The sequence below is a fragment of the Belonocnema kinseyi genome, chromosome 3 (assembly GCF_010883055.1).
Source record: "Belonocnema kinseyi isolate 2016_QV_RU_SX_M_011 chromosome 3, B_treatae_v1, whole genome shotgun sequence".
Classification (NCBI taxonomy): Eukaryota; Metazoa; Arthropoda; class Insecta; order Hymenoptera; family Cynipidae; genus Belonocnema; species Belonocnema kinseyi.
Genome location: NC_046659.1, coordinates 93,828,392 through 93,851,315, shown reverse-complemented (window position 1 = coordinate 93,851,315; position 22,924 = coordinate 93,828,392). Strand labels below are relative to the sequence as shown.

General features: G+C 34.0%; 1 protein-coding gene across 3 annotated transcripts in view; it reads right to left on the bottom strand.

The window, feature by feature from the left end:
* The window catches only part of LOC117170274 (elongation of very long chain fatty acids protein AAEL008004-like), a 129,777-nt gene that overhangs the window by 54,535 nt on the left and 52,318 nt on the right, over positions 1–22,924 (bottom strand). For 2 of the 3 annotated variants that reach the window (XM_033356936.1, XM_033356937.1), the window contains exon 2: positions 3,064–3,121. The gene's annotated coding sequence lies outside the window, so the exon portion shown is untranslated. Of the gene's footprint in view, positions 1–3,063; positions 3,122–8,662; positions 8,776–22,924 lie in introns of those variants that run through there. The other variant, XM_033356938.1, reaches the window with a different exon arrangement.

Below are 22,924 nucleotides of genomic sequence, written 5' to 3'. Positions count from 1 at the left end.
GAGGAGTGGGCTCATGGTGTCGCCCTGAAAGACACCTCTCTGAAACGTGACCTTGTTAGTTGTCACACGATTTTTTCCAGATGAGATAGTAAATCTGGTTTATATAAGGTTTATATAAGTTTCTTTTTCTCGGAATAGAATTATTTGTTTCGATTAAACCTTTTTTACTCCTGTTGGAAACCCAATTAAATGGCAAAAAGAATTAAAATGACATCACTGAGGTTTACGCCAACGGCGTCTACTTCAATCCATGGTAATTATCTTTGCAATATTCTACTTAATTAAACTCTAATTTTATTTTGCAATTGTACAACTAATATCTATTATAAAATACTTAACGTCAACGAGGACTTTAGATAAGTTGAAAATTTAACACCTTTTTCCAAATTAAGAATAGGGTGAATATCTTCGAGTTGCTCAATACAAAATTGAAAGATTAGGGAGGTGATGGGAGATTCTACACGACTGCAACTGCCCCACACAGTGGAAGGAAATACACTTTTTCCATTCAAAAATGTCTAGAGCCCTTAATTTTGGTCCGATTTTGAATTGTAAAAAAATTGAAGCTCAATAAATTCTGAAGGGCTTGACACTTCGAACAATTTTTTACGCTTTAATAACTGATCAGGATGAATGAATGTTTAGAGACTCACAGAAGACAGATAATTTGTTTATTATTCCATCTATTTGTTGTAAACAACTTTTATGCACAAATTAAAAAATAGTTTTATTATCAATACAAAATTTGTTGTTGTTGCTAAAAGCGCTTCATATTAATGTAGGAATGACATTTAATTACAAATCTAATTTAAAAGTTTATAATCGAATTTTTTGGCACTGGTAATGTTTTAAGCTATTGGGCGAACGACTGCTAGTCACAAAAATATTTGAGAAGTTAACAATAACCATTGTTATAAATAATTCTCGTGACAAAATATTCAAATTTAAGGTTTTATCAAATTTTTATTTTGTTTGATGGCCAGAATGGGTACGGATATTGCTGAAAATAATATGTTTTCGATAATATTTGGTGAAAATGTAACAATATGAATATTTATAAACAAATAAGATGACAAATTTTAAATTTGCATGCAGTGTTATGATTCATTATTATCAATCTATTGCTATTGAAACCCCGATTTTTTCCAAATAAAACTGCAAACATTTGGAAGTTGTTTATCTAAATTGTTTATAAAAATTTAAGTTGTTATATTTGAATATATATTATCAAAGATAGATTTGTTAAGAATATCCGTGTCCATTCTAGCGATTAAACAGAATTACAATTTGATAAAACCTCAAGTTTGAATATTTTGTCACGAGAATTATTTATAACAATGGTAATTGTTAAGTACTAAAATATTTTTATAACTAGCACTCATTCGACTTACAGTTTAAAATGTTTCCAGTGCAAAAATGATTTTTTCCTATGTGAAAGGGTCAAAAATTTTACTTTGTTTATAAAAATTTTAATTGTTATATTTGATCAAATATTGTTAAATATTTATTATTTTAAGGAATGCCTGAACTTGTTCTGACGATCGAAGAAAATTATAATTTGAAAAAATCTCAAATTTTATTATTTTGCCACAAGAATTGATTATAACAATGTTCATTATGATCCTTTCAATTAGTTTTGTAATTAAATGTCATTCCTATATTATTAGGAAGTCCTTCAAGGAAAAAAAATTTTTTACCGATAATAAGACTATTTGCTAATTTGTTCATAAAATTTGTTTATAACAAGTAAATGGAATAATGAACAAATTATTTGTATTCTATGAGTCCCTAAACATTCATTTAAGACCATATAAAGTTTACCTCATCAGTTGTTAAAGCGTAAACAATTGTTACGTACAAATAGAGGAGACAAAAGTTCGGAGCGTCAAGCTCTACAGAATTTGGTGAACTTTAATTAAAAAAAAAATCACACTCGAACAAAAATTGAAGGCCGTGGACATTTTTGAAGGAAAAAAGTGAATTTCCTGCCACTTTACTAATATGGCGAATAAAGTTTAACGTAGCAAATATGAAAAGCTCTTCCACAGTGAATTAACTTCTATACAATGTGAAGGAAATAATAACATTACCAAAATAATTTTTTTCTAGAATTCATTTGAAACTATACCAAACATTCGAGTAAATAATACACTTCTTACTTAGAAAGATTCACTGAAATTTGTCATTCTAGAATGGAACCTTCTAATGTGTTCCCTAAGGGTTTACATTTTTCTTGAACCTTCTTCCCTATTCCTTTACACTCCCCCCCCAAACTTACTTGGTGCTGGGAGGGTGGCGTACAGTTTAAGGTGGGTTCCGAACCACCCAGAGCAGCAGCTATAAGTACTTAGAGAAAATCTTTTTCTCTAGAGGTACCGGTCCCACGACTCTCCGGAGATGAACAACTCCCTTGTTAGGCTAGTGTTCACCGCATGGGCCGCCGAGGCTCTTCCAGAGTGCGAGGCGAGAATCGAATCCGCAAGCCGACGGAGTGGTTCCAATCTTACACCCGAGTATCATTATCATTGCAGAAGTTAAAGTTTGCTTCACTTTATATTTGCAAAATTTACCTAAGTAACATACAATTTTATCTATTTTCCCTCAATGTATGACAGAATAGTTTTTAATAATTTAAGGAATTATTGGGGGATGAAGCTATAGGGCAACACAACTGCAATGTAAAACCCTATGCATTAGAAAACTCAATTGAGAAAGCCTGTGTAACTGAGGTTAGGGATATAATTAAGAACTTAAAAAACGATAAGGCTGCTGATGTAGACATTATTAACTCGAATCCGCCAAAATTTGGTTGTTTTTGAGATATCGTTATTAAACGTTAAGGGGTTGTTACCTGACTTCTAAACTGACTTTAAAAAAAAATTTGGATGTAGTGCAGCTTTCACTTTCCTAAATAAAGGGCTTACCATATATAGTACGAGGGGTTTAAGCTAAAAAACGGCAGCAAACGCGATTTTCGTTTTACGTCTGAAGCGTACTATATATGGTACTGTGGGCGAAATCGAGTAAACGCTGAAATGTTTGAATACGATGGCAAGTACTTACCTCATAGACTGTGTGAATTGATAATCTTATGTATCGAGATGAGAGAAACTCCAGACAACTGGAAAAAAGCGATTGTCGTATCAATATACAAATAAAAGGGAGACAAAAGCAACTACAATAATTATATACGTATCAGATTAATATCTATCGTAAGTAAAATATACTCAGAAATACATATAAGTAGGGTAATGAAAATAACAGAAGAACATATATGGGAAGGCTAAAGTGGATTTATGCTAGGACCATCATGTACGGATCAAATATTTAGATTCAGGCAGATCACAGAAAACATTTTGAGAGTAAAAAAAAAACTTTTCTGTGCATTTGTTGACCTAGAAAAAGCATTTGATAAGGTGGAAAGAGAAAAACTTTGGGAATTCCTGTAAAAGTGCGGAGTCAACGGATGGGTCCTACAAGCAATACAAGCAATACAGGGTGCTGCGGCTAAATCCGGACAAATTTCAATTTGAATTTCCCGCCACACAGTAATTCCGCCAGAGATCGCTATTGATATTCTTGCAAGCCATGGGTATCTAGTAAATAGTCGTAACTTAAAAATCGCCGGAATATTACGTACAAGTGCGGAGTACAATCGAAGAGCCGCGATTATCGAAAGTCTTCGCGCTGGGCGTTCGCCGACAGAAATAATTCGATTCTTCGGATACCAGAGATCAACTGTATACGATATTGTATCAAAGTACAATGCTTCTGAGGTGTCTAGGGAAGGTTCATCTAACCCAGCGAGGAGAATTCATTCGAGGAAACGCAGGTCACGAACTCCGGCGCTCGTGGAAAAGGCTCAGGCGCTGATTTTGGAGGACCCGGGGCAATCTTTGCGGAAATTGGCGTCAGTATTGGGTTTTGACAAATGTCGTCAAACCGTGGGTGATAACGTGGGCGCGGGGAGACAATATGGCTTTCAGCAGGACGGTGCATAGGCCCACACGAGCCATTTAGTCCAAAATTGGCCTTCGAATAACGTGGACATGTACTGGAGCAAAGAGTTCTGGCCCCCGAATAGCCCGGATTTGAACCCCATAGACTATTATGTTTGGAGCTTAGTCGAAAGGGTTACTAACAAGTCCAGGCACCCTAATGTCGCATCTCTACGCACTGCCATCGAAACAGCATTCACCAATATGGACAGCGCTGTTTTAAAAAGAGCATGCGACCGTTTTAGGACAAGGATAGAGGCGGTCATTAAGGCTCTCGACACGTACAACTATATTTCTGTATATAAATTTTAAATTTCGTTTGTTTCGTGTCAATAAATTCATTTTTAAATAAAAAATTTAATTTGTCCGGATTTAAGCGCCGCACCCTGTATCTACCCGGTTTTATCTGGTCAATGGAAACAAAACGAAATTAGATTTAATTAGAATTTTACCCGGAGCCTATCCGGTCTCTATATGGCAATCGACGTTTGTGTACCGGCTACCTGGTGCTACCCGGTTTCTATCTGGCAAACGGAACTAGAAATTAAAATAGATATACTTTTATACGGTTCCTATCCGGTACCTTTGAGGCACATCACCACTTGTAAATTATTAAGTGAAGGTGTACCGGCTACCTGGTTCTACCCGGTTCTTATCTGGCAAATGGAACCAGAAATTAAAATAATGATATACTTTTTTACCCGGTTCCTATCCGGTCCCTTTAAGGCACATGCCCAATTGTAAATTATTAAGTGAAAGTGTACCGGCTAACTGGTTCTACCCGGTTCTTATTTGGCAAATGGAACAATAAATTAAAATAATGATATACTTTGTTAACTGGTTCCTATCCGGTCTCTTTAGGGCACATAGCCCCTTGTAAATTATTAAGTGAAAGTGTGCCGGCCACCTACTTTTATCCGGTTGCTAACTGGCAAATGGAAGCAGATATTAAAATAAGGATATTCTTTTCTACCCGGTTCCTATCCGGTTTCTTTAAGGCACATGGTCACTTTTAAAATTTTCAGCTCTCTTCTACAATCTCTGAATCCAACGACCTGTATGGCCACACGCAATAGGTACCGATAACAAAGAAGTACATATTTTTGCGTTCCTGATATAATCGTCGATCACTTTAATATTCCTGATAAATTTTCTAAATATTCCCATACACGTATTCTTTCAATATTCCTAGATATTTCGGGTAATCTTGATATTCTGTACAATCTCCAATATCTTTGATATTCCAAAATATTTCGAAATATCCCTTAATATTCACAAATATTATGACATATTCCTCACTTACCTATTGCGCTCTACAAGTTTTTAAAGATTTCAAATTACACCAAACTCTCATTTTCCGTCACCCCGTTCTTAGCCTTCCTAGAACTGGTGACTCACGCAGTTTCTTATGGGAGTAGGGCGAAAGCGGTTGCGACCCTATATATATATATATATATATATTACAATTGGAAACGAGTCAGCTGGCCCTCACTGTTTACGGTTCTGTCGTTCTGAAAGCGAGAGTTTGGTGTACAAAATATTTGCAAATGTTTAGAAGGATTTCAATCAATTTCCAAATCATTTAACGGGGTTCAAAAATTCTTTTAAATTAAAAGGATTAAAGCTTATAAATGAATTTAAAGAGATTTCAAGTCATTTTAAAGAATTTAAAAAGATTTTATAAGAATTCCAAAAAGTACAAGAATTTTCAAGAGATTTTAAAGACTTTCAAATATTTCTTACGAGAACAAGAGATTTTTGTTGATTTTAAGGGATTTTGTGGCATTTCAATGGATTTCATATTGTTTAAAAAGTAGGTGAAGGAATTTAAAATATTACAATGTATTTAAAATTATTTTTAAAAAATTCAAGAGTTTATGGATTTTCATGAAATTTAAAAATATTTTTATGTATTTAAAGAAATTTTCAGGAATTTCAAGGGATTTAACAGAAAAATGACTCCTGTCGAATTCCAAATTCCAAATGATTTCAAAATATTTAAAATAGTACAAGGTATTTTTAATGTGGGTAGAATTTATATGAGTTTTTAGTTTCTAAAGTAATTTTAAAATGTAAATAATGTTCTTGAATTCTTTAAAGTCTGTTAAATCTTTTGAAATCTTTGGAAATTTGTGGAAATCCCTTAAAATTTATTAAATTTCTGAAAATACATATTGAATTTTTTTTAATCTTTTAAAAAATCTTGAAATATTTTTGGATTTAGTTTCAATCTTGTTTACGCACATACAATATACAATAATAATTTTTAACATTTTAAAATTCTAAAATCTTAATAGATATATCATTATAAGCGTAGCAATATTTTCTATAGAATGGGTCACAAAAATTTGCAGATGGCCTTACACAGCTGTACGTTATATTTCAAATTTTGTATTTGATTCTTCAAGCTAGGTTAGCCGAGAGGCTTTAGGCGTTAGGAATGCGAAACTCCCGCGGGGAATAAAAATGTTCTTCATAGCGTGCGATTATAAATAGTATAGCGATTGTATAATAGTAAATAATAGTGTACTTAAACGTGTGAACAAATATTAGATTATAATGGTAATAATATAAAAATACAAAAGATTAATTTTTTTGCGGTGAAAAATCGGTTATCATTTTATAGAACTGTTCTCTATAGTTTCAAGAATTCTTTGATATAGACTGTATTTAAGCTAGAATTTTAGATTTAATAGAACTATTTTACGTTTTTCGTAAGCTGTCTTTTAATAGAGAATAAATACGTCACCGCGGTATAATATCCTAGTAGAAATCCGGTAGATGTTATCTGATCCCAGATAGAAGCCAGTCAAGTGCTGGGTATAAACCAGGTCCAATCCCGACTACAAACCGGATACAGATCTTGAAGGTTCCGGATGAGAGCCATATAGAAGCCGAAGATAAAAATATCAATCCAGATAGAATCTGATCAAGGACCGGGTATAAACCGGGGACAAAACCCGGGTCTAATTCCAATAGTGTCAGATAAGAACCAACTTCCATCCGGTTCTTATCTGGGTTCTATCCGTCATTTTAAGCAGGGTGGTAGCAAAGCGAGTGTAAGGGTTAATGGAAAACTGAGTCACTGGTTCGATATATTATGCAAGGTATGGATAAGGTTGCGTTATGTCCTCATGTCTATTTATTATACTCATAGATAAGAGTCTAAGAATGTCCCTCTTCGAAGAAGGTGGAGTGTATATCGAAACAGTAAGGATACATGGGTTAGTTGAACAAACTGAATAAAAGCATTAAGAGTATGTGCCTTAAAACTAACGTAAATAAAACAAAAATTATGGTGTTTGAAGAAAAGAAGGAGAACAAAATTTGCAACATTGCATTAAATGGTGAGATAATAGAACAAGTTGATAAGTACGTATACTTTGGTAATTTACTTACTAGGGACGGAAAGATATATGAGGAATTATATAGGCGCATAAACGAGGTTAAGAATGTTATCGGTAGAGCAGGACTTATTATCAGAAGTAAAAATACATCAAATAAAGCTAAAAGGCAATATATAATTATACATTTGTACTGATTGTGCTACATAGTAGCGAGAAATGGAGCTATCAAGAAAAGGATAAGAGTAAAATTAACGCGATTCATAAGAAATTCCTTTGCATAATATGCAGACTAACAATGACTGCCGCCGGGATAACAAAGATTTCATAGAGACCTCCCTCCGACTAATTCCAGATTTCTTGTGACTTACCACGAGACTCCCTTGAAAAGTTAATCGCGCGGTACTTAAAACATTTGTCCCAAGTGTTCCCGACAGAGCTGCTAATCTTTCAGACAGGGATTTCGCCGAAACGACCGGCTAGAGCGAGGCTTTTGGTAACGCACTGAGACTTACTGAGACTAACTGGGACTAACCTAGAAATAACGCAATAAAATTTATAGATTTCTATTGTCCTCCAGAGGCTCTTTAGTCCGGGACTCACCTGAAATCTCAGTGACCAGCCCCTCGAACGAAACAAATTTATCAAGGTAAAGTAAATAGCAGCGTGCCTAGAGGCATTTAGGGAGCTACAGAAACATGATAGTATACATGATAAAATGTATGAATGAAAAGGAAGCTAGATAATTAGGCCAGGACAGAAAAATATGGCGACATGACGACTTTGTGAGGCTCTTCAGTTGGGGTAATTGTTAGAGAGATTGATCAGCAGCCTGGGTCTCAGCAGTATTGCGAAACGAACGCATTACTTAAATAATTAGCACGAGAATTATAAGTAAATCTAAAAGACCTATACCACCTTCCTCACATTAATCCCCTCATATCCGAGTGAATCACGCCAACGACGAAAGGGGAATGGCTTAATGGTAAACTAATAAAACCATGTAAATTAATTTTTAATATTGAAAATCATGACTGTAAATTTAGAAACTTTAATCTGCGTTATTAAAGTCTGGCGAACTGGCATGGATTCTTTAACATTTCACTCGTAACAAATTATTACAATAATGTCAAATATTCTCCAACTGATCCATACATCCCTCTTGTACTCAAAAGTTTGGTAAAGTTTCCTAACCAAATTTTTTCCGTATGTTTTTTTGTTCATTCGTTTAATACCTTATATTAATCGCTAAAATTCTCTTTAATGTTAATGAAAACAAAACAATAATTTAATAGTCAGACGGTAAACAAAGAGTAGTACCAAGAAGTTGTAAAGTGATTACGTGACGCAGTAAGAAGGAAACGGCCTGGTTTGTGGAAAAGTGCTGACTGGCAGACTGTTGGTTCTTCACCATGACAATGCACTTGTCCATTCATCGCAGCTTACCCAGAAATTTCTGGTGGAACACGGCCTTACACAACTTAAGCATTCCTGACCTGTCTTCCTGTGATTTCTGTCTGTTTCACAAATTAAAGTATTCTCTGACATGTAAGCGATTTCAAGATGTAGATGAACTGAACAGAATGCAAAGAAGCAGCTGTAGTTTAGGAGTAGTTTGAAGTAGTTAAGATCAGATTTGACCAAAACTGACTCTTACTGCTGGTACACCACAAGGTCGGATACTTTCTGCACATACCTGGTATATAAGGTTAATAATATGTTGCATTTCAATTGTTTATTTCAACTTAAAAATTCATTTTAAAAACTACAAATTCTATGCAACTTCTATGTTAAATCTCAGAGTTAAGTGCGAATTATCTGTTTGTATAATATTGATATATGAAGGCGGATAGTGGCCCCGAGAATTGTTCAGACTCAAGATTCTGGAGAATTAGGTCAATAAACTAGAATTAAATAATAGAATAATTAATAGGTAGGTATTTACGCATTTTTGCTTGATATTAATCGTTTAAAGCGTATAACCGTATAATTTTAGACATATGCCAATCTTGAAAAAGAGTTGTTCAAGTTCAAAATATCTTTTTCCTTCTGATAAAAAGTAAACGGTTACTACTTTTCATTGGTGCTTTACTAATACTGATATTAAATTAAAAATGCCTATGCAAGACTTACGTTTTAGTATTTTGCATTCAGTATATTGTAAAATATCAGAGAAAACATGTAGGAATAAATGATAAAAATCTTATATCTGATCTTGAACTCAAGGTTTCAAAAATTTCTATGAATACCATTAGTAAATGAAAATAAAATCAGTTTCGATTACTATTTATTGTTATTTATCAAAATATTTGTTAACCTATTGCGAACCAAACTCCTTGTTGAAAACTGCTTTAGAAAAATAACATGAAAAAATATCTCATATTCATACTTGTAAACCTTTTCATCCAAATTGTCTCGATATTCTATATGTTTCTTGTAAAAGTTTTTAAGATTATCATAATAAAGGTCAATAATGTCACTATTCAAATTCAAGGAACGGAGAAAATTCTATAGCCATATGCAAATGTGTTTCAAACACGGAAAAACTACATAACCAAACTAATCCGATATTTATCCTTGATCTAGCCTTTTCGGACCCTAATCGGGTACTAGCAAGCTCTTCAAGGCAAAAAATGACGCGCCATGAGACAAAATGGTTGGGTGCAGGAAATTTTCATTTAAAACTGAAATTTCTAGAGAAAAAAGTATTTTACAGATGTAGTTGACCTGGAAGTTGTTGTCCAATGACGGATCATGAGAAAAAAGGGGTTAAATGCGGCCGATCCTAATACAGTACTTAAATTCATCTACGAAGATATATTTTTTAGACATGGTGCACTTGGAATTTGTTGTATATTCATAAGAAAAATATGGGTTGAGTGCGTTCAATCTTCATTTGTTAATTAAATTCATCGAGGAGGATGTATTTTTCAGACCTGGTGCACTCGAAAGTTGTTTTACAATGACGCGTCATGCGAAAAATATGTTGGGTGCGGCTAATCCTTATTTAGGACTTAAATTTCTCGAGGAAAGTGTATTTTTTAGGTCTAGTGCACTTAGAAGTTGTTATACAAAGACGGGTCACGAGAAAAAGGGGTTGGATGCGACTAATCCTTATGTAGTACTTGAATTCCTCGAAGAAGATATATTTTTAAGACCTGGCGCACTTGGAAGTTGTGGTCCAATCACGGGTCACGAGAAAAATGGGTTGGGTGCGGCCGATCCTCATTTAATACTTAAATTTCTCGAGGATGATTTATTTTTTAAACCTGGTTGCAATCCAAAGTTGTTATACAATGACTCGCCATGAGAAAAACGGGTTGGGTGCACCCAATTTCTATTTGAAACTGAACTTCCTCACGGAAAATCTATATTTCAAACATAGTACACTTGGAACTTGTTGTAAAATGACGGATCATGAGAAAAATATGAATTGGGTGCGCCGAAACTTCATTTAGTACTTGAATTCATCGAGGAAAATGTATTTTTTAGAACTAGTGCACTTGCAAACTTTACACTCAGGCGGGATTGGCCAACGTCGCCTTGTCACACAATATACTATATTCAAAGACATTTTAGTCACTCAATCTTAAAAACGAAGAGGATGTGAGAGAAGAAGAGAACATCTGTAGTGGAAAGGGAAATTCTTGTGGAAATTTAGATAAAGTCAGGCTTTATAACTTTGTATGATAATCCTGGAAGTCCCGAAAATCCCAAACTATTTAATGGCACAAAAATACTGCGAAATTTATATTAAAAATGGATTCTTTAAATTCCTGTCAGTCAAAAACTAGCACAATCACCAAACGGCATTTAATTTAACCCTTTGAAATAATTTTAAACGATTTATGTTGGCGTATTTTGGCCATAAATACCAACTGAAGTTAATCAAAGTACTTAGAAGACATCGATTTTTTATAATAATCACTTAACTAACAAGTAAATAGGTATTTAAAATCATTAGCACTAGTGACCTTTGGAAAACATTTAGATTTTAAACCCCTCCATTAATATCTCATAATCATTACAAATGGTGATAAGCGGTTATGCCTTTCCACCATACAGATGTATATTCATGGCGAAATTAAAGTGAAATTGTGTTCTTTCACAAGCTAATGAAATATAATTTTGATTGATGTGCACATTAATGAATATGATAAGTTTGAAGAATTGATAACTGATAATGTCATGTGAAACATTTTAGATGAGTGACATCGGCTTTACTTAATGCTGATCAATATCTTTAAATGAAGATACTAACTTATGCGTGCTTTTCAGTTTGACTCTTTATATTCACAATGAATATAATTCAATATTAAACCTGCATCATCCAAAACCCTTTTCGATTCACATAAATATACTAATAGAATATTCTATTCGAAAAACAAGAGTGAGAAAAATAAATATTAAAACAGATAAAAACTCAATATTTTAAAGATGAACTGCGTGGCAGATATGCAATAATATCTCAAAAATGTCTAGAATATATCTTACACATCTGCCCCACATATTTCCATATACTGAGATTTTGTCCGGTGTATACAAAACGCCAACAGAATTTTTTATCAAGCGTAATACTTTTCACAGTGAATTTAATTCTTAACCACATTTATAGACAGAAGGCTTCATAACTGAAAGATAAATAAGTCTAAAAAGATTATACTTTCAGCAAATTAAAAAACAAATAGTACTTTCAATTAAGAAAATGCCCCATAAGTAACATCCGCCAAAATCAACATTATAACTATAATTACCATGTAAACAGCAAAATTATGTTTAAAAAAAGTATAAGTGAAAATAACTTTCCTTTTCAATTGAAGAAGCGTTTAATCAAAAGATGATAAAAATCAATTTGAATAATTTAAAGGTTTTGAATTCAGTTAATGAAAGGGATTTGACCTTCGACGCTGGCATTGAAATCACCAGAGTCGTAATTTATATAGAAATACGTAGATAATTCTCCAGAGAGTATTAATTATCTTTATTCTACCATTTTTTATGATGGGTTCAGAATACGAGAGCAGAACATTTTCACATACTTTTTAACGGTTAATCAATCTTGTCTTTAAGCTTCTTTGGTAACATGAAACTAAAACGGGAGAACTATAGTATAAAATACAGGTACGCAGGAATCGAAGATTCTCAAACTTGCATTGTAAGAGACCGATCGTCAAAAGTACGCCGAAATTTGATTTAAAAGTTTAAAACACCAAAAACCGGTTTTTTTTCTTCATTTTTTCACTAAATTTTATAAATATTTCTCCAGGAGGTAAGGGGCCGTTCAAAAAATACTTCAAAGTCTTTCGGGAGAGGGGGGGGGTCACACCGAGTGTTACGCTAATGTTAAAGTTATACACACTTACAATAGAAAAAGCTTTACGGGGTGGGGGGTCAACATTTTTCGAAAAAATTGTTACGTAACGGCCCCTAAGTACTTCTCGGAACCTCATCCAGAAGAACTTACCTTGTGTCGATTTAAAACTAGGTATATACACGTATTTTGACTGGCTCATTAGGGACTATCCATATACCACGTGGACAATTTTTCACCACTTTTCGATCACCCCCCCTCGTGGACAGACGTGGAATTTGACCCCCCCCCCCGTACTTTGTCCACGTGGACATATTTGATGAAAATATACATATTATCAGTCTTCAAAATGTCCGGGAGCTCGCGACAGTTCCATGGACGTAATTTTAGTACTCACTAAAATTTCAAATTCTTTTGTTTTCATAGTCAACAGTTCGAATTTCGTTTACTGGCTAACAGCTGTTAGTGCATTTTGCAACAATTTATCGTTAAACTAATCGAAAATTAGAGTAAAAAAACGCCATTTTATTACTCTTCAAACCCACGGGGAATGATTGTTTGGATGCTAAAAACTAACGAGAAGTTTGACTGGCAGCTCCTGAGTAATGCCAAAGTTGAATGGCAGGCTGTCAAAAATGTCAAAAATTTGAGTGAAAAAACGTCATTTTAGTACTCTTGAAACCCATTGAGGATCATTTTTTAGGTACAAACCACTACTAAGAAGTTTGAGTGGCAGCTCCTGAGTGGTGCCAAAGTTGACTGGCAGGCTGTCAAAAATGTCAAAAATTCGAGTGAAAAACGTCAGTTTAGTACTCTTGAAACCCATCGGGGATGACTGTTTAGGTGCAAACAACTAACAAGAAGTGTGACTGGCAGCTGCTGAGTAGTGCCAAAGTTGACTGGCAGGCTGTCAAAAATGCCAAAAATTCAAGTGAAAAAACGTCATTTTAGTACTGTTGAAACCCATTCAGAATGATTTTCTGGATGCTAAGAACTAACGAAAAATTTGACTGGCAGGTTCTCGGTGGTGACAAAATTGAGTGGCAGGCTGTTAAACATGCCAAAAATCCAAGGGAAGAAAATAAATTTTAGTACTCTTGAAACCCATTGTTGCGAGATGTGAATTTACGTAAAAGGTGAGATTCTCGTAGTTTCTTTTTTTATATACATATTAGTTTTAGAGAAGTATCCTATAGATGAAAATTTTAGTTAATGAAAAAGACAAAACTTTCATTCAGTTGCTGATTAAAAAGCCAGTCAACTTTGGCACTACTCAGGAGCTGCCAGTCAAATTCTTTGTTAGTTGTTTGCACCAAAACAATCTTCCTCAATGGGTTTAAAGAGTACTAAAATAACGTTTTGTCACTTGAATTTTTGACATGCTAGACAGTCTGCCAGTCAAATTTAGCACCACTGAGGAACAGCCAATCAATTATTATCTTACTTTTTAGCATCTAAAGAATCATCCCCAATGCGTTTCAGGAGTACGAAAATGACTGTTATCATTTCCTTCCTGTCATTTTTTATATGCTTGACAGTCTGCCAGTCAACTTTGGCACCACCGAGAAGCTGCCAGTCAAATTTTTTGTTAGTTTTCAGTATTCAAACAATCATTCCCAATGGGTTCCAAGAGTGCTAAAATGACGTTTCTTCTCTAGAATTTTTGGCATGTTTGAAAGCTGCCAGTCAACTTTGGCACCACCCAGGAGCTGTCAGTCAAACTTCTTGTTAGTTATTTGCACCTAAACAGTCATCCCCTATGGGTTTCAAGAGTACTAAAATGAAGGTTATAATTGTCATTTTTTTATATGTTTGACAGTCTGCCAGTCAATTTTGGCACCACTCAGGAGCTGCCCCTCAAACTTCTTGGTAGTTCTTTGCATTCAAACAGTTGTTAATCAGTCAACGAATTTCGAGTTGTTGACTATGAAAACAAAAGAATCTGAAATTTTAGTGAGTACTAAAATGACGTCCATAGAATTGTCGCGAGCTCCCGGACTACAAGAAGTCCAAAAAGAGCGATGAATTGGCTAAAAAAAATCGGATTAGCTTAGAAACGCGAGCTTAAACGTGATTTGAATTTCAAAGAAAAAGTCATGAAAAAAATTATAATCAAATAAAAATAAAAATTATATTTGGCGCGAGCACACTATAAAAGTTCGAGTATACTTAGAGAATACCTTGTCTCATTTCAGTATATTTTCCACAGATTTAGGGCAATGTGTGTCCACGTGGATTCTAGCCCCCCCCCCGGTCCCCTCGTGGACAAGCGTGGAATTTTGAAATACCCCCCCCCTCCCGCCTAAAGTGTCCACGTGGTATATGGATGGCCCCTTACGAAAATGATAGTGAAAATACCTGCAAATTTCATTTTCAAGTTCAAAACACCAAAAGACGGATTTTTTAAAAATTTTTTCACTATATCTCGATAAAAATTGGTTTGAGAGAACTGGTCACAGAAATAATGTAGGTTATGCCTCCCCCTTTCCAACTTCGGGTGTAATTCTGAATACCCCTTACCTCCGATTTTTTTTAAACTCCATATATTTATGTATTTTGACGAATGGCGGACGGAAAGGCACCTCTTTGCCTGGCCACAGAAATGATGTTGATCAAACCCCTTCCCCTTTCCAGATTCTCGCGGGGGCACGAAGGCATCCGTTTGTGTAGCCACAGAAATAATTTTGGTCAAACCATACCCCTTCTAAAGTCTGGCGGAAAGACGTAAATTAAATTAAAAATGCTGGGACGTCCAGGGCAAGGTTCGTCTTCGACATCCTTTCGGCCTTCTAGGAACAGCTTGTACCACTTATACACATTTCTCTTACTCAGAGTAGACTAACTGTATGCAACTGTCAACATTTCAAGAGTTTTAGAGCACTTGATTCCATTTTTCACACAACATTTAATGCAAACTCTTTGCTCCATTTTTTTCGAAAGAAGAAAATCGATATATAGTCAAAACTGTGAACATATGATCGTGACGAGAGTACCAACACAACAAAACAAAAAATTTAAAACTTGAATGTACATAGCCCACGAAAATTGAAGTCACCTTACGTTTTGAACACACCTCGTATCTTGGTAGCATATTCACTAGTGACGGAAAGATAGATGGGGAGTTAGATAGGCATAAAACGAGAATAAGAAGGTTATCGGCAGCGCATAGTCCATTAACAGAATTTAAAATATATTAAATAAAGCTAAAATGGCAAAACATATCTATTTGTACCGACTGTGCTATACAGTAGCGAGACATGGACCTATTATCAAGAAAAGGATGAGAGTAAAATTAACGCGATTAACATGAAATACATGTGCATGATATGCGTCAAAAACTGATAGGCAAAGTGAGTAACGAGATAATCCTCAATAATATAGTGCAGAAGACATACTAGTTGAAATATGGGAAAGAAATCGGTTAAGATGGTTCTAACATGTTGAGAGAATGAAAGATGAACGACTAAAAAAACAGGTGTATCAAGGTGAAGTAAATTGCAGTGTATCCAGAGGCAGAATGCGGAAAGAATGGTTAGAATGTGTAAATGAGATCATAATTCAAAGAGACATTATTATCCACAGAAACATAAAAGTTTGCATGAGAAAATGCATGGACGTGAAGAAAGATAGATAAGTATGCTAGGACAGAAAAGTGTGACGACAAATAGATTATGAAAAGAGTGTCAGTGGAGTGAATGTCGCCTAAAACAAAAGACCTTTGCTATGAATGGGCCCGAGTGGAAAGCCTCACATGATAACTTTTTGAGGCTCTTCACTTGGAGTGATCACTATACACTAATCAGCAACCTGGATTGGAGCAGTGTTTCGGAACGAAGGTCTTATTTAAATTAATAACAGGGGGTTCTAGATCAATCTGAAAATCTACACCTCCTTCGCCACATTACTCCCTTCCTTATCGAGAGGGTCACGCCTACTCCAAAAGGGAAGTCGCTTAATGGTATAAATCGGAAATCAAAACTATACGATCATGAACTGTAAAATCTCAAGACCACCAATTCTAAATTAAGTTCCTCGTTCTTTCTGTGTGCTTGCCCTCACTACGCACGAACCAACTTACCAAGCTTTTTATTCGAATTTATTTGCATAACTTCTTTCCTAATTCAGTGAATTTAAAATCATGTCTGGGGAAAATAAAGATATTGCTAATACACTAAGCACAAGTTATATTTAGAAAAAAGAAGAAAATTTGTAGTTTATTCTATTTTTTTATAAAAAATTAACCGGAAAACTAGAGGTTTTGGCTAATTTAATTACTTTATGTGTTTCTTATCTAGTAAGGAAGAGAAATGCATACGAAAGAACATATTTTTTCCACAGTAAAACAGCACGTGTTAATATCATTATACCTTGACATACTATTGCTTTATTTTTGAAGATATTTTATTCGCACTATAGACATTCCTACATTAATTATTAAACCTCAATAATATTTTTGTTTTTAAGTTATTTGTCTCTAGTGAGCAACTTAAGCTTTTAAAATACCTTGAATATTTTTAAATATTTTAATATTAATACAAGTAGGAGGAAACTTATGTATTTTTTTTCTATTCTTGTATTTAATTCCATTTCTTAAAAATATTAGTCGAGAAATTCTGCGAACAAAATATATTTGCAGCAATACTTAAATTTTCTAAAATCATTATTTAGTGGCATAGTTATTTTGTACAATACCATCTATAAGCATTGATAAAAAATTATTTTTTAATGCTTAAAAAATTAGCATGAACAAAAAATAAAGACCACTCCATCACAGTTATTATTTCGCTCAAAAGTTTTAATAACATTTTTTTAAATGCTAGACAAAAATAGTTTGCATTTCATAAAATAAAAGTGACTGTATGAAAGCAAATGAAGAGCTTTCTTGCGATTAGCTCAAGACAATTACAGTCATAAACTGGCCTCGGCCTACTGTTTGCATCAGTCGCTAATAAAAATGGTTTAAAATTTCAAATATAAAAATGACAAGACATTGATGTGAATAGTTGTTTAAAAAAAACCTGTAAAATACTACTATAAAACTTAAAGTATTATGTATAAAAATTAAAAATATTATTTGTTCTACACACAATTTTTAATTCATTTTTTAAAATGATTTATATACCCGAAAATCGCCTTAAAAAATCTATAATATTTGTATTCAGTTATTAGATCCACGAAGCACCTGCGAGTCATGATTTATACTGAAGTCTGTCATCTTGAAGATATACGATTTTGAACTTCCGAACTTTCAACTACTGTGATTGCATAATTGTGGATTGTTAAGTTTACAAACTACAAACTATCACGAAAAACTGTCTGCATAAGCTTAATTTATTTTTGAATATACGATTGACAATGTAAAAATCTTTTTCAATACTCTTCATTAACTTATTTGACCACAATGTAAAAGAAGACAAGGGACTTTAGTAAATTTAAATATAAGACTCATTCTTTCTATAAATTATAAAAACTTATAATCTAATAGTTAAATACGCTCACTAGATAACATCGCAGTTTTTTTCTTTTCTTTTAGGTAGTCTCTTTTCGTACCAAATTTCGGCACTTATAGCTCTATCAGTCGGAAAGCCGAGGCCGTTTTTGGAGAGTTGTTAGGTAACGATTCTGGTACTATTTTCCTGATTGTTGAGAACATACTGATCACGAAATGTGGCTTCTCTAGGGGTAATCCCGGGGAGAAGGTGTTTATTTACTCATTCGAAGTTGTAAAAAAAATGATTAAAATAAGTCATAGGGTAACGGCTGAATCTTTCTGCGTTGAATGTGGAGACAATTAGACAATGTTACGTGCAATTGGCTGAACAATAGGCCGGTGCGGAAGGGGGGGCAGAACGATCTAGAGGTGTAAAAGGATATGTAATTTTAAAGTTATTTTCTAACACCCAAATCTCTTATATAACATTCTACTCATTGTTCAAAACATATATTCGAAGAGGCAGAACAAAATCTCGGGTTTGGCATTGGTCATTGTGCGTCGGTTGACGGCCCTGTTACTGCGAGAGAGTGGCGTAAACTATGTCTCTAGTTACGCTACTGATCGTCTTCTGAGCACAAGTGACCACTCTGCTCGCAGTGTCAGGGCCGTAAACCAACGCACAATGACCAATGTCAAAACCGGGCAGTTCGCGATGTTCTGCCAGGATGTTATCCCCGAAATGTTGTTCTGCCTCTTCGAATATATGTTTTGAATAATGAGTAGAATGTTATATAAAAAATTTGGGTTTTAGAAAATAACTTTAAAATGACATATTCTTTTACACCTCTAGATCGTTCTGCCCCCCTTCCGCACCGGCCTATTGTTCTGCCAATTGCACGGAACATTGTCTAATTGTGTTGACATTCAACACAGAAAGATTAAGCCTTTACCCTATGACTTATTTTAATTATTTTTTTTTACAACTTCGAATAAGTAATTAAACACCTTCTCCCTGAGACTACCCCTGGAGAAACCACATTTGGTGATCAGTATATTCTCAACAATCAGGAAAGTAGTGGCAGAATCGTTACCTAATATCTCGCCAAAAACGGCCTCGGCTCTTAGACTATATGCTGATAAACAACAAATACTTCTATACCATTTCAGATAATAAAGAGATCTTATTGTTAGTGAAGATAATATTTAGGTGTTTATTTTTTCTTTGTAACCTAACTGAATATATATAAGGAACTTTATCAACCTTCAACATCAGAAATTCAATTGAAACTCAACCGTTTTCCTGTAGAGATAATAAGGCAAAATTTTTCATCTGCTTAAGACCGTTGATACATTTAAAGAGAGTAACAAAATTTTTAAATCGTATTACTCATGCTTATTTCACAAAATTTTGTATAATTAGGCTATACAATATAAGGAATAGTAGTATATTCGTAGTCTCTGTCCTTATCGATTACCGATGAGTGTTAAATTTTCGATATGACTTAACACGTTCTTGATTAATGAAGGCCAGGTATTTATGAAAAAATCCATTATTCAATCGAAAACTAATAAACAGTGAGTCTATAGGGCCGACAACATACCACTTGGATCAAATGGTGGACAAAGTCCACGTGGACACGTGTTCGACTGAATCTGCGAATTTATTTTTAGAAAAACGTGAGAAACTAACGATATTTTCACTATTTTTTATTTTCTACTTCATATCATTAAGCTTATCCCTAGAAAAATTTGCACACGAAGTAAAAAAACGAAAAGGTCTGACGGCGCAGCGCCACCACCTATGAAAACTCATTAAAAATTATTATTATCAGAAAACTCATTGGGAGCGATTATTTGCTGCTTTTTTTTGTTGCTATCCGATAGCATATAATGCATGTTGCAAAAACGACGCCTAAGACACACATACCAATCCCTCATGATCAAAGATGTTCTAAAAGTGTAAAAACAACTTTAAACAAAGTAAAGATGATTCAGAACGTTAAACTGATTTCTTACCTCTTTTAAATTTAACCCTTTTATAATTTACTCTAAAAATACTCTTTGACGTAAATATATGTAGCAAAACTTATATACACTTTTATGAAATGCATTAAAAATTAGAATATTCAAAAAACAGTGTTAGGGAAGACTTTTACACTTTTTTGATCAGCCAAAGCCGTGTCACGAAAAGCTACCCATTATTGAAACATGTCAATCTCTTATAATAAGACATTTTCTAAAAGTATGTAAACAAGTACAAACAATATAAAAATGACTCAGAACTTTAAATTGACTACTTCGCTCTTGGAAATTTATCATACAGAATTCTAAGTGCGCTAGAAATACCTTTCATTATCAGTGTCTACATTACAGGTAAGAATTTTTATGTAATAAATTTAGCTGCAAACATATTTATTAAAATGAAAAAACTATCATTAATTATTTCATTAAAGTTCAAACGGAATTTGAAGTTCCAGATTATACCGCTACACGAATAATAGATTCTCGATTTTTTCGCTCCTCGAAAATAAAGTACCAGACTTTTTTTGCTACTCGAATTCGAAGTCCCAAGATTTCTTTGCTACTCGCATAATAGATTCTCGATTTTTTTACTCCACGAAAATAAAGTACCGGATTTTTTTGCTACTCGAATTCAAAGTTCTAGATTATTCTGCTATTTATATTCTATAATCCCGATTTTTTGCTGCTCGAAAATAAAGTGCCAGATTTTTTTTATACTTGAATTCGAATTCCGAGAAATTTTTGCTAATGGAATATTAGATTTTTTTATGCTTAAAATTAAAGAGTTCTTTCTGCTCGAAGTTTCAATACCAGATTATTCTGCTACTCGAATAATAGATTACCGAATTTTAAGCTCCACGAAAATAAAATAACGTATTTTCTGTCTTTTCGAATTAGAAGTTCTAGATTATTCTGCTACACGAATAATAAAAGTAGAATAATCTAGAACTTAGAAATCTTACAGCAAAAAAATTCGCAATTTATTATTCGAGTAGAAGAAAAATACAAAACTTCGAATTCCATTAGCAACAAAATTCGATACTTTAATCTCGACAAACACAAAAATAAGTTATCTATTATTCGAGCAGCAGAATAATCTAGATAATAATCTAGAAAAATAAATAATCTAGAACTTGGAATTCGAGTAGCAAAGGGATCCAGTACTTTCATTCCAAGGAACACAAAATCGGGAATCTATTATGCAAGTAGCAGTGCTTGGCAGTAACGCATTACTTGTAGCGCGTTACCAGAAAATTTACTTGTTTTTGGTAACGGTACTGGTAACGCTTTATGTATATTATCAGTTTCTTGCACAAGTTTCATTATCTAAAGAAATTATTCATCCGGTGCGATACGGGATTATCAGCATCAGCGATAGAATTTTTGAAAAATTGGAACTACAGTTCCTCTAGAGTTGCGTTCCAGGTGACCACCCGGGTGAATTGGTGGGTGAAGTAAAGAAGTGGGCGGAGTTTTAGGGTGAAGTGGAAGGAGAATGGTAGAATGAACGGTTTCGAGTGTGCGTCGGGTGTATGTTGGTGAAAGATATAGACCGTGGGCTCACAACGTAAATGGGAGCGTGATACGGATAAGGCGAATTTTCACATGAGATGTTCGTCTGATGATGAGGAACGTAAAAATGGGTGGCTGGCAGGTGTGAGTGGATGCGTTCACCTGTGGCGACCTGTCAAAGGTGCGAATTTTTGGCAGTTAACTTACGTGACTCGGATAAGGTTGAAAATTGGTGTACATGTAGGGGCTGACATTAGAAATAGCACCTGCGCATTGCCAGGCACTTACCTGGGTGCAAAAATGTTGCCAGGCGGCTTCGAAGTCGCCGGACATTCAGGTGAAATTTCTTGAAATTGATTTGACAGGAAAAAGTTTGAAAGAAAAGTTGGTCCACTCCCAGAGATGCATATTTTCATTGGTATATAATTTTTTGATAAAATTGTAATATTTGGAGAAAACATCAATTAAAGAAATACCATAACAAGAAAAAGCCCTTTTTATTGACAACAAGTGATTTTTTCGAAAATTATTAAGAGACAAAAGGTACTCTATTACAGGTACACTCCAAGATGAATAAAAAGTATTTGTTCAAAATGTTAATATTTACCAAGTTATTCGCATTTTTCCTTCTTTTTCCCATTTTTGCAATCACCTGCTGTATCTTTAGCAATTTAAAAGAAGGTGTGCTCAAAATTAGTACATGAATAAAGTAAGTCTTGCGCAATGAATTGGCGTCATCCACTTTCAATTAAAACAATAACTTATTCTGCTATAAATAATCATAATCAGTGTCACGTTCTCAGCTTCTGATTATCGTAGAAAGTTGTAATAAAGATGAATATGATTATAAAAACTAAACAACAAAATCGCTTTACTTGAAAATACCCATTATTTATTATTGTTAAAGTTTATGTTTTGTCGCGGAGATACGTTCGATCTTTATTACCGTGACGAATAAATGCGTAAAATAGTGGGCATTTTAAAGTAAAGCGATTTTGTTGTTTAATTGTTATAATCATATTCATCTTTATTACAACTTTCCACGATAATCAGAAGCTGAGAACGTGACACTGATTATGATTATTTATAGCAGAATAAGTTATTGTTTTAATTGAAAGTGGCTGACGCCAATTCATTGCACAAGACTTACTTTATTCGTGTACTAATTTTGAGCACACCTTCTTTTAAATTGCTAAAGATACAGCAGGTGATTGAAAAAATGGGAAAAAGAATGAAAAATGCGAATAACTTGGTAAATATTAACATTTTGAGCAAATACTTCTTATTCATCTTGGAGTGTACC